This window comes from Phodopus roborovskii, unplaced genomic scaffold (genome assembly GCF_943737965.1).
Source record: "Phodopus roborovskii unplaced genomic scaffold, PHOROB, whole genome shotgun sequence".
Taxonomy (NCBI): domain Eukaryota; kingdom Metazoa; phylum Chordata; class Mammalia; order Rodentia; family Cricetidae; genus Phodopus; species Phodopus roborovskii.
The window spans coordinates 61,540-75,404 of record NW_026126955.1 but is presented as its reverse complement, the minus strand read 5'-3'; the positions used below and the strand labels follow the sequence as shown (position 1 = coordinate 75,404).

General features: G+C 43.9%; 1 pseudogene; it reads right to left on the bottom strand.

Annotated features, from left to right (window-relative positions):
* Positions 1-176: 176 nt before the first annotated feature.
* LOC127214701 (uncharacterized) lies at positions 177-13,757 on the bottom strand (annotated as a pseudogene).
* Positions 13,758-13,865: the final 108 nt, after the last annotated feature.

The window sequence follows — 13,865 nt, the reverse complement described above, 5'->3', positions numbered from 1 at the left end:
TTCTGAGCTACAATGGCCAGGATTTTGCTTAATTCTCTCTGGTTCCTATGATCTCTTTCTCTCTCTCTTCTAGCTCCTTCTTTAACTTATCCTCTCTTTTCTCCTGCAACTTTCTGAGTCTTTCTTCTTTCTTTTTCAGGTGTCTCTCTCTTATTAAAGATCTTTTCTGCTTCCTTTACGAGATCCTGCAGGCTATAATCTTGTAAATTATCTAGTCTCTGCAACTTAGTCCTAATATCTGGAGCCGACTGCCAAATGAAAGCCATAGAAACATTGCCCCTTTGCTCATGACTATCAGGATCAAAGGGTGTATACATATGGTAGGCTTCCTTTAGCCTCTCCAAAAATGCAGTCGGAGTTTCCTTCAGTCCCTGGGTTATCTGTCTTATCTGAGCCAAATTCGTGGGACCGTGTTCAGCGCCGCAGAGGCTCGTTATGAGTAACTCGCGATAAAAGCATAGGTGTCCCCTACCTGAGGCGGTGTTAAAGTCCTAGTCAGGACGATTTAGGGGAAAAGCTTCCTCAGTTTCATTAGGCAACTGAGTGGGTCTCCCGTTGTTCCCCAAGACGTTCTTCTGGGCTTCAAGGAAGATGCGTTATTTTTCTTTCTGCTGTTGGCAGTCATCCCAAGTGGGTTGATGGGTTATTAGGATGTATTCAATTAGATTAGAGAGAGCTACAGGGTCTTTGGAGAAGGAGGGGTTGTTAGATTTCCAATTATAGAGGTCGGACGCCGAGAAAGGCCAGTATTGAAATTGGCCTCCTGGTCCGGCAGTCTGGCGCAGGGGAAAGGCTCGGGAGGTTCCTTCTGTGGCTGTCTCCCTTCGACCACTGAGTCTGCCAGCTACTGGGGAGTCTGCAGTAGTGTCTTCTTGTCCGTTGTCCAGGGCAGGAGTGGTACTGGTACTGTCTGGCTTGTCCGGACCCCTTTGCCGGGCATCACCGCCACCTACAGTGCCCTGGGTAAGGGGCTGATAAGGGGGGGAGGTTCCGTCTTCTGAACGTAAATCTATAAGATCAGACTTATCAGCAGGAAGAATAGGTTTGGAGTGAAGGGTTTTCTCTTTCTTGAGGACAGGATATAATTGAGATTTGGCAGAAGCCTGAGAGGGAATGAGTGGTACAGAAGAAGGCAAAGGAGGAGCAGTGGGTCCCTGTGAAAGTGGGGCCACATCAGTCTCGGGGAAAGATTTAGAAGGGGGTTTGGAGTTGACAAAGAGAGCCACCCAAGAGGGTGGGTCAGAGGCCAGATTTTCCCAGGTGACAATATAGGCCACCTGGTCAGGGCGTCCATGGGGCCCGGCATCGAAGACTCATTCCTTTACCTGCAAGATAATACCAAGGTCGAAAGTCCCATCACAGGGCCAGCTGACGTTAAATGTCGGCCATTCTGAAGCACACAGGACTTGCCATCTCTTTTTCTTCAAGTCAACTGACGGCTTGTGCGCTTGGCCCTGGGGTCGCTCCAGTGACCTAGGGTCAGAGTCAAAGGGGTAGTTACAGATTGTCCCATGTCTTTTTCAAAATAAAGAAGCAAGTAAATAGACAAGGCAAACAGAACAGACAGACAGCCGGCACGGAGATGCGCTGCGCGACTTCGGCGTAAAACCGAAACCAGATACTGAGTTGGAGGCACAGAGGGTCTTAAGCCCTCTGGCCCCTCCAAAACCACGAATCCCTGGGACTCGTTGTGGGCCCCAAAAAATCGGGCACTCCAGATCCCTGGGACGTCTCCCAGGGTGATGGGGGGAGAAGTCCGAGCCCATCAGCTCCTTCTCAAGCCGCCTACCAGAACAAAATGACATATGGAGGACACGAACAAAGCACACAGAACACAGAACAAGGAGTCAAATGCTGGCCAGCTTACCTCCTGGTGGGCGCAGTGTCAGTCTCCAGGAAAGGGTCTCCAATCTCGGTGGAACCTCCAACTAAAAGACCCCAAGAATTTGGAGCCTGTCAGGGGGGAAGGCCCTTGCCCCCAAGAGATGAGACCAGACCACTGGATCCAAGTGCAAGAGGTTATTTATTGCTTGCACACAGGTACCTGTGTATCACGACCACCTCAACCAGCAAGGAAGATACAATGCTTGGACTCTGCTTTAAGCAGTTTATTCAGGAATCTTGAACAATCTTCTGCTCCCCCCAGCCCCAGCAAGCCCTTAAATATGCACTCATTGCCCAATCAGCTCATGCCACCTGGCAATCCCAGATAGGCCACAGAAGGAGGAAGTGCACCATCCTGAGCATGATGACTGCTTAGCTTTTAAGCACAGTTAACCAAACCTGAGGTGATTGCCCTGCCTCCAGGGCTGTGAAGGCTTGTGCAATCATGGCATTACTTCTCCTCTGTGTAACCCTCATCCTGCAGACACACCATAAAGCAATGAGACTGACTAGGATAAGCACCCCTCCCAGGACAAAACTAACATTTTCCTCTACAGGACGAATATGTTTATCTAAAGGCAAAAAAGGTAAATTTAAACTTAAATTGCTACTAAAAAATTTGTGAAAAACTTGGGCAGAATGCCTAATTGGCATGGGTTTAGGAAACACTGACAGGATCCCCCATCGTGGATCCGCTTCCATCTTGTTGACCAGTACCACCATCATAATCGTCAGCATCAGGTGCATCACTCTGCTTATGTGCCTTTCCATCTTCAAAGGCAGGAACCCTCCTGGTCAGTCTTTCAGGAATCCACAGAGGTTCTGATTGATCCTGTGGGTAAACACAAAAAGACTGTCTCGCCCATGATAACACAGGGTCAGGACCCTTCCATAGTCCAGAAATGACATCTTTCCATTTTATAAATCCCTTATCAATGGGGAGGACACTGTGATGGCTATCAGCAGCTGAGCACCCATCCACATCCAGTTGAAAACAATTAAGAGTCAGTAGTGCTAGAGATACTCTCTTTGTGGGTGCGGCCTTGGCCTCTTCCCCTTTTTGTTTTATTAAGCATTCCTTCAAAGTTCAGTGAGCTCATTCAACAATGCCTTGACCATGTGGGTTGTAGGAAAGACCTTGTCTCAAATTTATCTGCATTTGCTTGCAAAATGCAGAGAAAGATGCAGCAGTATACACTGGTTCATTATCAGTCTTTAATCACTGAGGTATACCCCATACAGCCCAAGCTTCTAAGCAGTACCTTTTCTCCATTTAAAGGAGTAGCATGTATCACTCCTGATCATGTATCCACAGAGACATTCACATACCTTAATGTGCTAAATTCAGCGATATGAGTAACATCCATCTGCCATATTCTAAGAGGGGCCAATCCTTTAGGATTAATCCTCCAAGTAGGCAGATGTAAATACACTACACAATTTTTACAAGCTTTAACTATATTGTGAGCGGCTGTGCTGGATATTCCGAAGCGATGCTGCAAGGCCTTTGAATTAACATGAAATTGAGAATGAAATTGCTGAGCTCTATCAATTGGGAGAGAGGCAAATATAAAATGCATCCAGGTACACTTATCCACTAATTCATTTTTCTCACTAATTGGTCCAGGCAATCCAGTATGTGCTCTAATGTGTTGGATATAAAAGGGTTGCGAACGTTTCCAAATGAGCTCTTGTAGCTGGGTTACATGTGGCTGAACAGGGCTGTTAGTTTTTATTTTTTCAGCTACCTCCAAATTTTTAACCAAATTAACAACATAATTGGAATCAGAAATTAAATCGAAGGCTTCAGAAACTTTTCTAAAAACCTCTAACACTATTTGAAACTCCACTATTTGAGGCGAGCCTGGCATAAACTGACAAATAATTGGGGCCGATTTGTCAATTACATACGTGCCGAACCCAGTCTTAGAACCATCCGTAAAAAAGGTTACTGCACCCTCAATGGGTACTTTATGGATAACTTTTGGGAAAATAACAGGATGTTCCTTAAAAGAGCTCAAAATGGGATGCTTGGGTTATCTATATCTCCATCAAAACTACATTTTAAAATACCCCATTCATCTAATAGGCAATTAAAACTTTTATTTGGGCAGCAGAATATGGGGTAATAAGCATTTCAGGCTGACATCCAAAAAATTGGATCCCCATTAGAGCTAGATTAGCAATGCTGGTCGGATAATGCTCTACAAACTTAGTCACTGAGCTTTTGGGATGGATCCACTGTAACGGTGCCCCCTGCCACAGTACTCCTGTGGGTTGACACGCAGTTGCCAGGATACAAAGCCAAATGGGTTGATCGGGAATGCACCGCATTAGAGACGCCGTGCTCAGCCCTTGTTCCACCTTTTGCAATACCATTGGGGCCTCATCAGTTAATGCCCGAGGAGAATTTAAATCAGGGTTGCCAACTAATATATCATATAAAGGTCTCAATTCTTGATTGGAAAGTTTCAAAAATGGCCGAATCCAATTTATATCTCCTATTAATTTTTGAAAATCATTTAAGATTTGCAAAATATCTAATCTTAAAGTAATTTTCTGAAGCACTACGTGGTCCTTATATATCTTGGCTCCCAAGTAATCAATAATATTGCCCTGTTGTACCTTTTCTGGGGCTATATATAGTCCCTGGTTCTCTAGGATCTTTACCAACTCTCTATATACCTTATGTAGTAATTTTAAGTCTTTACTGGCCATTAAAATGTCATCCATATCACACCTCAGGATATCTTTCTCTAATGGGAGCAATGGCATGACTTACAAAAAGTTGACACATAGTGGAGCTATTAGCCATGCCCTGGGGCAGCACTACCCATTTATAATGCAGATCAGGTTCTTCATGTTTAACAGAAGGCAAATCTAACACTATCTTTAGATGATCCTGGAGGGCGTCTTTCTGCCCAGAGGTCTGGAAGGAGGTTAAACATGAATTTTTTTAATTTTCTAACACTATCTTTAGCACACAATGGGATGGAAAAGAAACAATCCTTAATGTCCACCACTATAATGGACCGATCTTTGGGTAAAGCTGACAGTAAAGGTAAGCCATGCTGCACAGGCCCCATAACTTGCATTTGCTTATTTATGGCTCTTAAATCATGCAACAAACTCTATTTCCCCAACCTTTTCTTTATCATAAAAATGGGTGTAACCCAGGGTGAAACGGTAGACTGAATATGTCCTAATTTTAATTGTTCTTGAACTAAAGATTTAGCTACAGCAAGCTTTTCAAAGGAGAGAGGCCATTGAGGTACCCAGACTGACTGGCTCCTCTGTATTCCAGGTAATGGAAATAATGTCCTCAACGGCCCCTAGGAAAAACTCAAGCACTGAGGTTTGGAACAAAATTCATGTTTAACCTCCTTCCAGACCTCTGGGCAGAAAGACACCCTCCAGGATAATCTAAATACTAACCCGCTACCAGAAGCCGCATAGACTGCACAGTCCTTTTAAAGAACACCCATTTTCTGGGTGTCTGGGTTGGTGTGTAAGGATGGAAAAATTTAGCCTAATTCTCCCTAGACTCTGCCCCCTAGCAATGAGTAGGCAAAAGGTCACATTCTTGACTGTTTACGACAGGGCCGTTTACCACAGCACCTGCGAACGAATGAGAACGAATGAACAGAAAATGATCCTTGTCACACTACCCTGAAGCCTATCTGGGCTAAGCGCGGGCTTTGATAGTTCAAATTGATTAGTCCCCACTGGATGCTATGATATGATTGGTTTGTAATGTTCGGGCTTTGTTGTAACCCTGTAAAAGCTGTCTGAACCCTGAACCCAGGGTTTCCAGTTCCCTACCCTGTGTGGAGTATGGCTGTGGACCCTGGTACACTGGAATATAAAAGCCCTCATGCTTTTACATCAAGACTGCTTCTCGTGATTGATTTAGGGGGTGCCGTTCCTGAGTCAGGGCCTGAGGGTCCACTCCCTCAGTGGGTCTTTCAGGTGCTATGCTGGTTGTTTGTTTCCCAGCTTTCAGACTGGAATCCATGAGCTCCCCCTTGTTCAGGTCAACTATTTCTGTGGGCTTCTGTAGCCTGGTCTTGACCCCTTTGCTATTTAGTCCTCCCTCTCTGCAACTGGATTCCAGACTTATAAATCTTTTAAGATTTTTTAAATAAGATTAACTTTTGAGATAAAGTGATTTTTTTGTTGTTGTTGTTGTTGTTTGTTTGTTTGTTTTTTTGCAGGTAGTGGGTGCAGCCTATGGGCCAGAGAACTAACTGAAAAAAATACCAAACTGCTTGGACATCAATGTATGTGTGTTCTTGGGATAATATGCTTTTCACATGTAAATTCTTAAAACATTTCATCATATTAAGGGATATGGAAAACATGATGTTTTTCAGTTGTATTCACTGTAATTCACTTGAAAAATGGAATGAAACCACATTATCATTTTTATATTGTTTGAAAGATTTTCTGGGATATCAAATGTATAAGGGGAAAAATAAGGTTAGTTAGAAGGAAGACTCTAAGACAGAGACAAAGGGATGTATCTGGACAGAGATGAGAAAAGAAATAAGAGTGGGACATGTTTGCAACACCCCAATAGTGTGTGCTCTGTGTGTGTGTGCCTGTGTTTGTGTGTGTGTGTGAGTGTGTATGTGTATTTCCCTTTCTTGACAGCTCCAGAGAAGTATGTTTTGACCTCTTTTGTTGGCCCCAGAGAATTAATTTTTACTCCATCTGATAGTAAAATTAATTGTGTGATTAGTTCAGCGACTCTATGCTTGATTCTCAATCCCCAAGCTGCTGAACGCTGGGGGCCCCTTTTTCTTTGAGAAAATAGTCGAGGCCTATAGCAACCTCAAAACTAATGTTTGAAATTGGCGACTGGACTGGCCAATATCAGAGTACTGTGCCCAAATTGGATGAGTTTATGGGCTGCAGCTGGCTAAGACAAAGCTTTTAGAGTCCGTTTTAAAGATCTGGCCGGCAGGACTGTAGACTGTTTTCCTGGAAGCCAGAAGATGTCTCCGGGTTTCTGGACAGATAAAAATATGTGTCAAAGTGGACGTCCCAACAGTCACAGGACATGGGGAGAGTTGGTGAACTCAGTCAAAAAGTGAGAGGTTCTCAGAATCTCCAAGTCTTTGTAATCCAGAGAATAAGTGAGAAGCTCCTGGAGTTTCTGGAGTCTACCCAGGGCCTCCTCTGAAGTTTACCTTGTCTTGGGGAACTGGGTGTGTGGATGGCAACCAATTGACGGCAAATGGGCTACTCCTCCTTGCCTTAAGCCAATGCTATCAATCCATACCCTCCCCAGGCAGTTCTATAGAGTAAAATCCCTTACCTTCACAAGTGTACCCCATAACTCACACCACCTGGACCTGCTGGCCCATCTCCATTCTTTAGAGTCAGTCTCCTAATCCCAGAAACATATCCTAGTGGACACCCTCAGTGATCACACCTGTAAAAGGTCAGGGACATCCCTAACAGGTAATGACAACGACCAAACTCTCATAAGGTTGAGATACAGCAAAAGAAACAATGCAGCAGAACACACTCTAACAAAGACCAGAGCAGATTTGAACATCTACAGTGACAGCCTGATGGACAGACACCAGAATAAAAACAATCATGTTAGTATATCTCCATCAGAACCCAGGAACACTAGTGCAGGAGTTGCTGAACAATGCAATATAACTGAAGCACAAGACAGCTAAATTAATATGCTCAAGGACATTAAGGAGAATATGAGTAAACCCACTAATGAAGTCTATAAAAACACAATCGTACAGTGGTACGCCGAAATGAAGAAAGCAATCCAAGGCAGGAAAATAGAGATAGCATCACTAGAAGACCCAAACTGAAGAGGTAGAACTGAGATGAAAAATGACGTAACACTCACCAAAAAATATAAAAATACAGAAGGAAGAGGAACTCAGGTGCTGAGAAGATAGAAGAAATGGATATTTCAGTTTAAGAAAGTGTTCAATTAAAAAAAAAAGACAAATACAGAATGGAGCAAGGGAGGGAGGGAGGGAGGCAGGGAGAGAGAGAGGGATGGAGGGAGAGAGGGAGGGATGGAGGGAGAGAGTGAGGGAGAAAAGGACAGAAGGAGGAAAGGAGAGAGGGAAGAAAGCCAGGCAGGCAGGCAGGCAGGCAGGCAGGCAGGCAGGCAGGCAAAAAGTTAGGCACAAAACAGCCAGTAAATCTAGGCCACTGTGAAAAGACCACACCTAAGAATAATAGGAATACAGGAACGAGAAGAAACACAGGTCCAAAAACAGAGAGTATTTTCAACAAAATCATAGAAGAAAATGTCCCTATCCTATAGGAAGAGACATCTATAAAGGTGTAAGAGTCATTTACAACACCCAAGTCATCAGACCAGAAAAGAGAGCCCCTGCTCATATAATTATCAAAACACGGAATGTACAACACAGACGAAGAATAGTACAACCTGCAAGGAGAAAACAGCAAATAACACTTAAAGGCAGGTCTATTAGGGTTACACCAGATCTCTCAATGGAGATCCTAAAAGCCAGACAGATGTGCTTCAGATGCTTCAGACTGTTAGGAGACCAGCGCTGCCGGTTCAGACTATTACACCCAACAAAACTTCCGATCACAATTTTGGAGAAAGTAAAATTCTAAATTTGAAACCAAGGTAAACAAAGTAAAGCACTGTAAACGTGCTCGAGGGAAAACTCCACAAGACTGACACTGGGTATTTTCATCACTTAAGATTCACTTTAAACGTGGGACAGGGTGTTCCACATGGACCTGGCAGACTCAGAGTGCTCAGCTATCCAGCTTGTCCCCAAGGTGCCCCATATCCAACATCCAGGTGCTGGAATCAGGAAGCTGGCATTTGTGGATCCTAGAGATCTGAACTAGTCTCACACTGGTGTGGAAACAGTTTAGGAAAAAAGCCACAGCCCTAGCCATTTTTCCTATTTATTGTGTTTCCCCCTTCACGGCCATTTCCCGCTTGTTAGCCTTTGTGTTGTGTGTTTTGTATGAAAACTAAGTTTTGGACCATATACAATCCATACAATGGGGCAACTAGTTGAAGAGTAACTCAAAAGATGATTAGTTGCGGATCATAGGAGGACACCTTAAAAAGCATACACTTGTAGGGAAGTGGCAAGACAAAGGCAAGTAGCCATCAAACCTAGGTTCTGTGGGGACAATAGCCCACTCCAGCATGTGGTTAGCTCTTCTCCAGAACTCCAAACACATTTCCATCAACCAACACACTGAGCTTTCCTTCCTACTGCCTATTCCTTAGGTTGGGGTTTCTCCCTCTTTCCCTGGTCTTGGGACTCCTCTTCCCAAGACCTAGCAATAAGAAACTATTTCTCATGCACATCCAAGATGAAAGAAAGAAAGAAAGAATAAATTTTCTCCCTAAAATGCTAAACTTCACCCGTCCCTCTTCTATCTGCACAACTGATTTCAAATCATGAGACTGCTTCAGCAACCCAGAGCCAGCCTCAGCTTTTCCCAGGGAATCTAATTCCTGACATCCTGACCCAGCCTCACAGACTTCCCTAGCTTCAGATGTTCCCATACAACCTGGTCATTGACAGACACAGCCTCTGCTTCCAGGCCTTGACCAACAACTCAGCTTCCTCGGGTCCCTAACAGCAATGCTCCAATGTTAACTGGAGGCAGCCAGAGGGAACAGCAGCCACTTCCCCAAACCCCCGTACTCAAGACATAAACCAAACAGATGGGAATGAAGGGAGCCCACTGGAGCTTGGGGCTCTGGCAGGCAGGGCCTTGCCTTTCTGCTGGACCCTCTATCCCCAATTCCTCTGCCTGGTTAAATCATTTAGATTACATTCCTAGCTACCAACTCTTCCTAGAGTTGGCCACATTCTCCTCCTGAGCTGACTACCAAGTCAAAGTATTTTCCTTCAACAATCACAGGCCCTCTTTGGCTCCCCTAATTAACATCCCCAATGAAAATACACCAAACGTCCTAGCCCATTCTAACACAGACCTTGTTTCTTTTCTTACAAATAAGATCTGCAAGCTCTTCTGCTGCTGTTTGCAGCCCCAGTCAGAAATTAGACACTTTAACTTCTCTTCCCAGGGTATTAAAGGATCCCGCCGTGGTGAAAAAAGTGCTTTGTGTCCAATATGGGGTCAGGGAGAGAAGACCCTGGTGTGTGCGTCCACACTTGCATGTGTACGTTCCTGTGTGCGTGTTTGTGTCTGCGCGTGTTTTCTTGTAGGTTGTCTGCAACAACAGTTTCCTCTCATGCTGTTTTAGCTGAGGCATCCTGACAACCAGTGTTTCCTTTATTTTATTTTTAGTAATAACTAATGCTCTGTGTATTTTTCTTTGTTCTTAAGACAACAGTTTCTCTATGTTGCACTGGGAGTTCTAGAACTATGTAGCCCAGTGAACTCAGAGATCTCCCTGCCTCTGCCACCCAGTGTTAGAATTAAGGTTTGTCTCAATCCCATCCCTTAGTGTGTGTGTGTGTGTTTTACTTTAGTTCCTCTCTAGTTCTCTGTTATTGCATTAATATTGCTTATTGTTTTGCTATTATAATCTTGGCTTAATAATTTTGAAATTCCTCGCCTGTTATCCTTGCACACTAGTTCCTTTCTTTGCTACAGTACTGAGGGTATAGGTCATGTTTGTGTGGTATAATGAAGTATCTGGCCTGTTTTCTTTTGTTGCACCTATCCTCAGTCCTGGTTCTTCTGTGTACAGTGACTTGAAGAAAAGCTTACAACAGCCCCCAGTGCAGCGATACAAAAGTAGGATACTCAGAGGACAGTTGTATTCATCTTATAACTTAAAAAACACATATATGTGACTAGACATACAAGATGACTCCTCTAAAAGTCTGAAAGACTTCATTAGTCAACTTAATCATAACGAAATGTTTGAAACGACAAAGAGTTAAAGTTACTTTCTAAAATGATCCATGACACACAGACGATTCGCCAAAACAGATCTGCACAGTAAAAATGTATATATATATATATATATATATATATATATATATATATATATATATAAAAACCCAACAAAATAACAAGAAAGAAAAGCCGAGTAGAAAACCATTCAAGAATCCCATAAAAGTTCAGCTCCTGGAGGAAAAGAAAACAAAGGAGAAAGAAGGAAACCATAGAATAGAAGAACAGGTCAAGAAGTCAAACACTCAGGGCAAGCATCATCAGTCAGCTAAATCAACCAGAAAGAAATGAATTATCAGGGAGTGGAGATGGGCTGAAGATACCAAATGGAAAAAACAGCAAGTATTACCACAACTTTCAACAACTCTGGGATACAATGAAAGAACATTTAGGAATCCATGTGGTACATCATTTGGGGCAGGGCCTAGACCCTCTCCCTTGTGTCTAAGATCAGAGAGTTTTCTCTGGGTCGCCCATGGAAGCAGAAAGAGAATGGGTCATTGGGGGACATGGGAGGATGGGACAGAGAAGGAACTGGGATTGACAGGTAAAATAAGATTGTTTCTAATTTAACAAAATTATCCAAGTACTAGAACCAGGAGACAACAAGCACAGGAGAAGAAACAAACATGTTCAGTGGAATCATATCCCCAAACTCCCCAAATCCAGGGAAATGTGTGCACATGGAAATACAGAAGACATTTGGAAGTCAAAATAGACATGACCAAAAAGTTCCTTCTGGTCCCATTAGGTTTAAAACGCCAGGTCCGGAAACCTAGCTAATGAGACCAAGATCTAAGGAAGTCACAGATCTCTGAGAGGAATGTTCAGCCACCACTTTTCAAACCCGAATAATGCCTACAGCATAATCCCTAAACCCACAGAGAAGTTGATCACAGAAAGCCCGCTGCAACAGGTAAGAGACCTTACTAAAAAGGACACCCAATCAGAATGCAAACAGTTGTGGAGCCTGGGGCCAATGGACATAACTACAAACACAAATCCTGTACCTAGGCTCAAAACCACTACAAAAGAGGGGGGAAGAAAGATTCCCAAGAGACAGAGGTCTGCTGTGACAATGTGTCCTGCTTGGAATGGCAAAAGCTTACCAATCAGAGTGCCTAAACATGAGCGCAACAAGGATGAACAGGAATAACAACCACACTAATGTGGACTGGAAGAGTCCTTAGCCCTAGAGGATCTACATGCCCCTTGGGAATGGGGGAGACGGACCACCCCAGGGAGAAGCACACCGATTTGTTTATCCAATACTAAATGGTGCAGCCCAGGAGACATACATGCAAATGACATTACAGTGAGCAAGCACTTCCTTTTTAGGAAATAGATGTAGATACACACGCGTGTGTGTATATAATAGAATTTAATGGGAGGAAAAGCAGCCATGAACTTCAAAGGGCAAGGAGGAATTTATTGGAATATTAAGGGGGAGGCAATGGAAGGGGTAAGGAAATGAAAAAAAAAAAATACTATTATCTCACAAGGCAGTAACTGTTTGAGAAGTTACGGGTTGAGGAAGAGTTTTGGAGGGGTGGGGGTGGGGGTGGAAAAGACCAAAATGTATCATAGGGAGACATTTTAATTAAAAATGAAAAATGCAGATACTACTGGACAAAGAGTATTCAACGCTGTCAGAGGAAAAGTGACCCTTGACTTATTCACAAAGGTATTTTCTCCAGAATTACTTCAGACCTCCAAGGGCTTAGAAAAGATGCTCCAAGAGGCTACACCTGCCAACCACATAACTATACTGCGCAATGCTGTCTTTCAATCAATGTAACTCTTCATAGCACGTTCCAAGTCAAATACAGACAACAGTCATTCAGACACAGGACGCCGGCACTGCAGAAGATACAGGAATGAAATCACGTCGTCTCAGGAATGAACACTTTTTACAAAAGTGGCGACTAGCAAAGCATCAAACATTTTCAACTCAAGAAACCCTCAAGTCACAGAGAGATTAATGGCAAAATGCACGCAAATACAGTTCTGACTCAAGCAGCAAAAAGGTTATGTGCCTGGGTTCGGGGGCGTGAATGGGTGTTACAGGGAGGGCATCCGAGACCTGACAATTCTCCTAAATGTAAAGAGCTGTCCCAACTGAAAGAGGTAGATTAGTGCAAATAGCAAATCCAAAAAAAACACAGGCAGGTAGATACATACTCAATAATACTACACACATGAAGTAGCAATCAACTTTCGGGCTTTATCCCTAATAACCACCTTTCATCCCCTTATTTCAGATGAGCAATTGGCAGGGGACACACAATCAAGGGGCAGGATGAAGGTAAGACAGAGGATCCCAACCCACAGCAGCCGGAACTGGGGTCTGTGCTTCGTCTGAACATCACTATGACAGATGCGAGGCTGGAGAAAGAAAGGGCTGACCTCACTGTGGACAGGCAGCCACCACAGTGAGTTCTCCCCAAGCAGACACAACAAGGGGGAAAGTCGGCATAACACAAGTGTATGACAGGAGTGGACGTTTCATCTTCGGTATTGTATTTGAATACTGGACACCGTGCATGCTGCTTCTGCGCTGCTGGACTTTTGTCCCTGTAACCTACTCATCTTAGATTAAGGCTTCCACTTCTTCACCGGGATTACAGCATTCCCACCCTTGACAGGAGAGGAAGACACACTGCTTATAGACTGAAAATTTTATTACTGTGAATTCCAGTGCCAAACCATGTGAAGAGCGGTATGAAAAATTCTAGAAACAAGCAAGTCTGGACTCAGGTGTCTTCACACCTTAGAAGGGTTCTGACACAGGCTAACACAACTGAAAGACAAGAGTCAGTAAGAGGTCAGCGGATGATGTATCGTACATAGGGAACATCGACGTCCTCTCCACTCTCGTTGTTGCAGCACAGCTCAAACACAAGGGTCCTCACATGATGGCCCAGGTTTCGCTTTGACACACGGCTCACAATCCCTGTCATCCTGAAGCCAGGGAACACAGAGTTAAGAGGGAAGACAGCAAATATGAAGGGAAGGGAGGAGGCACATTACAGCGAAAGAAAGTGAACTGTGTGAGTAGCACACTCAGT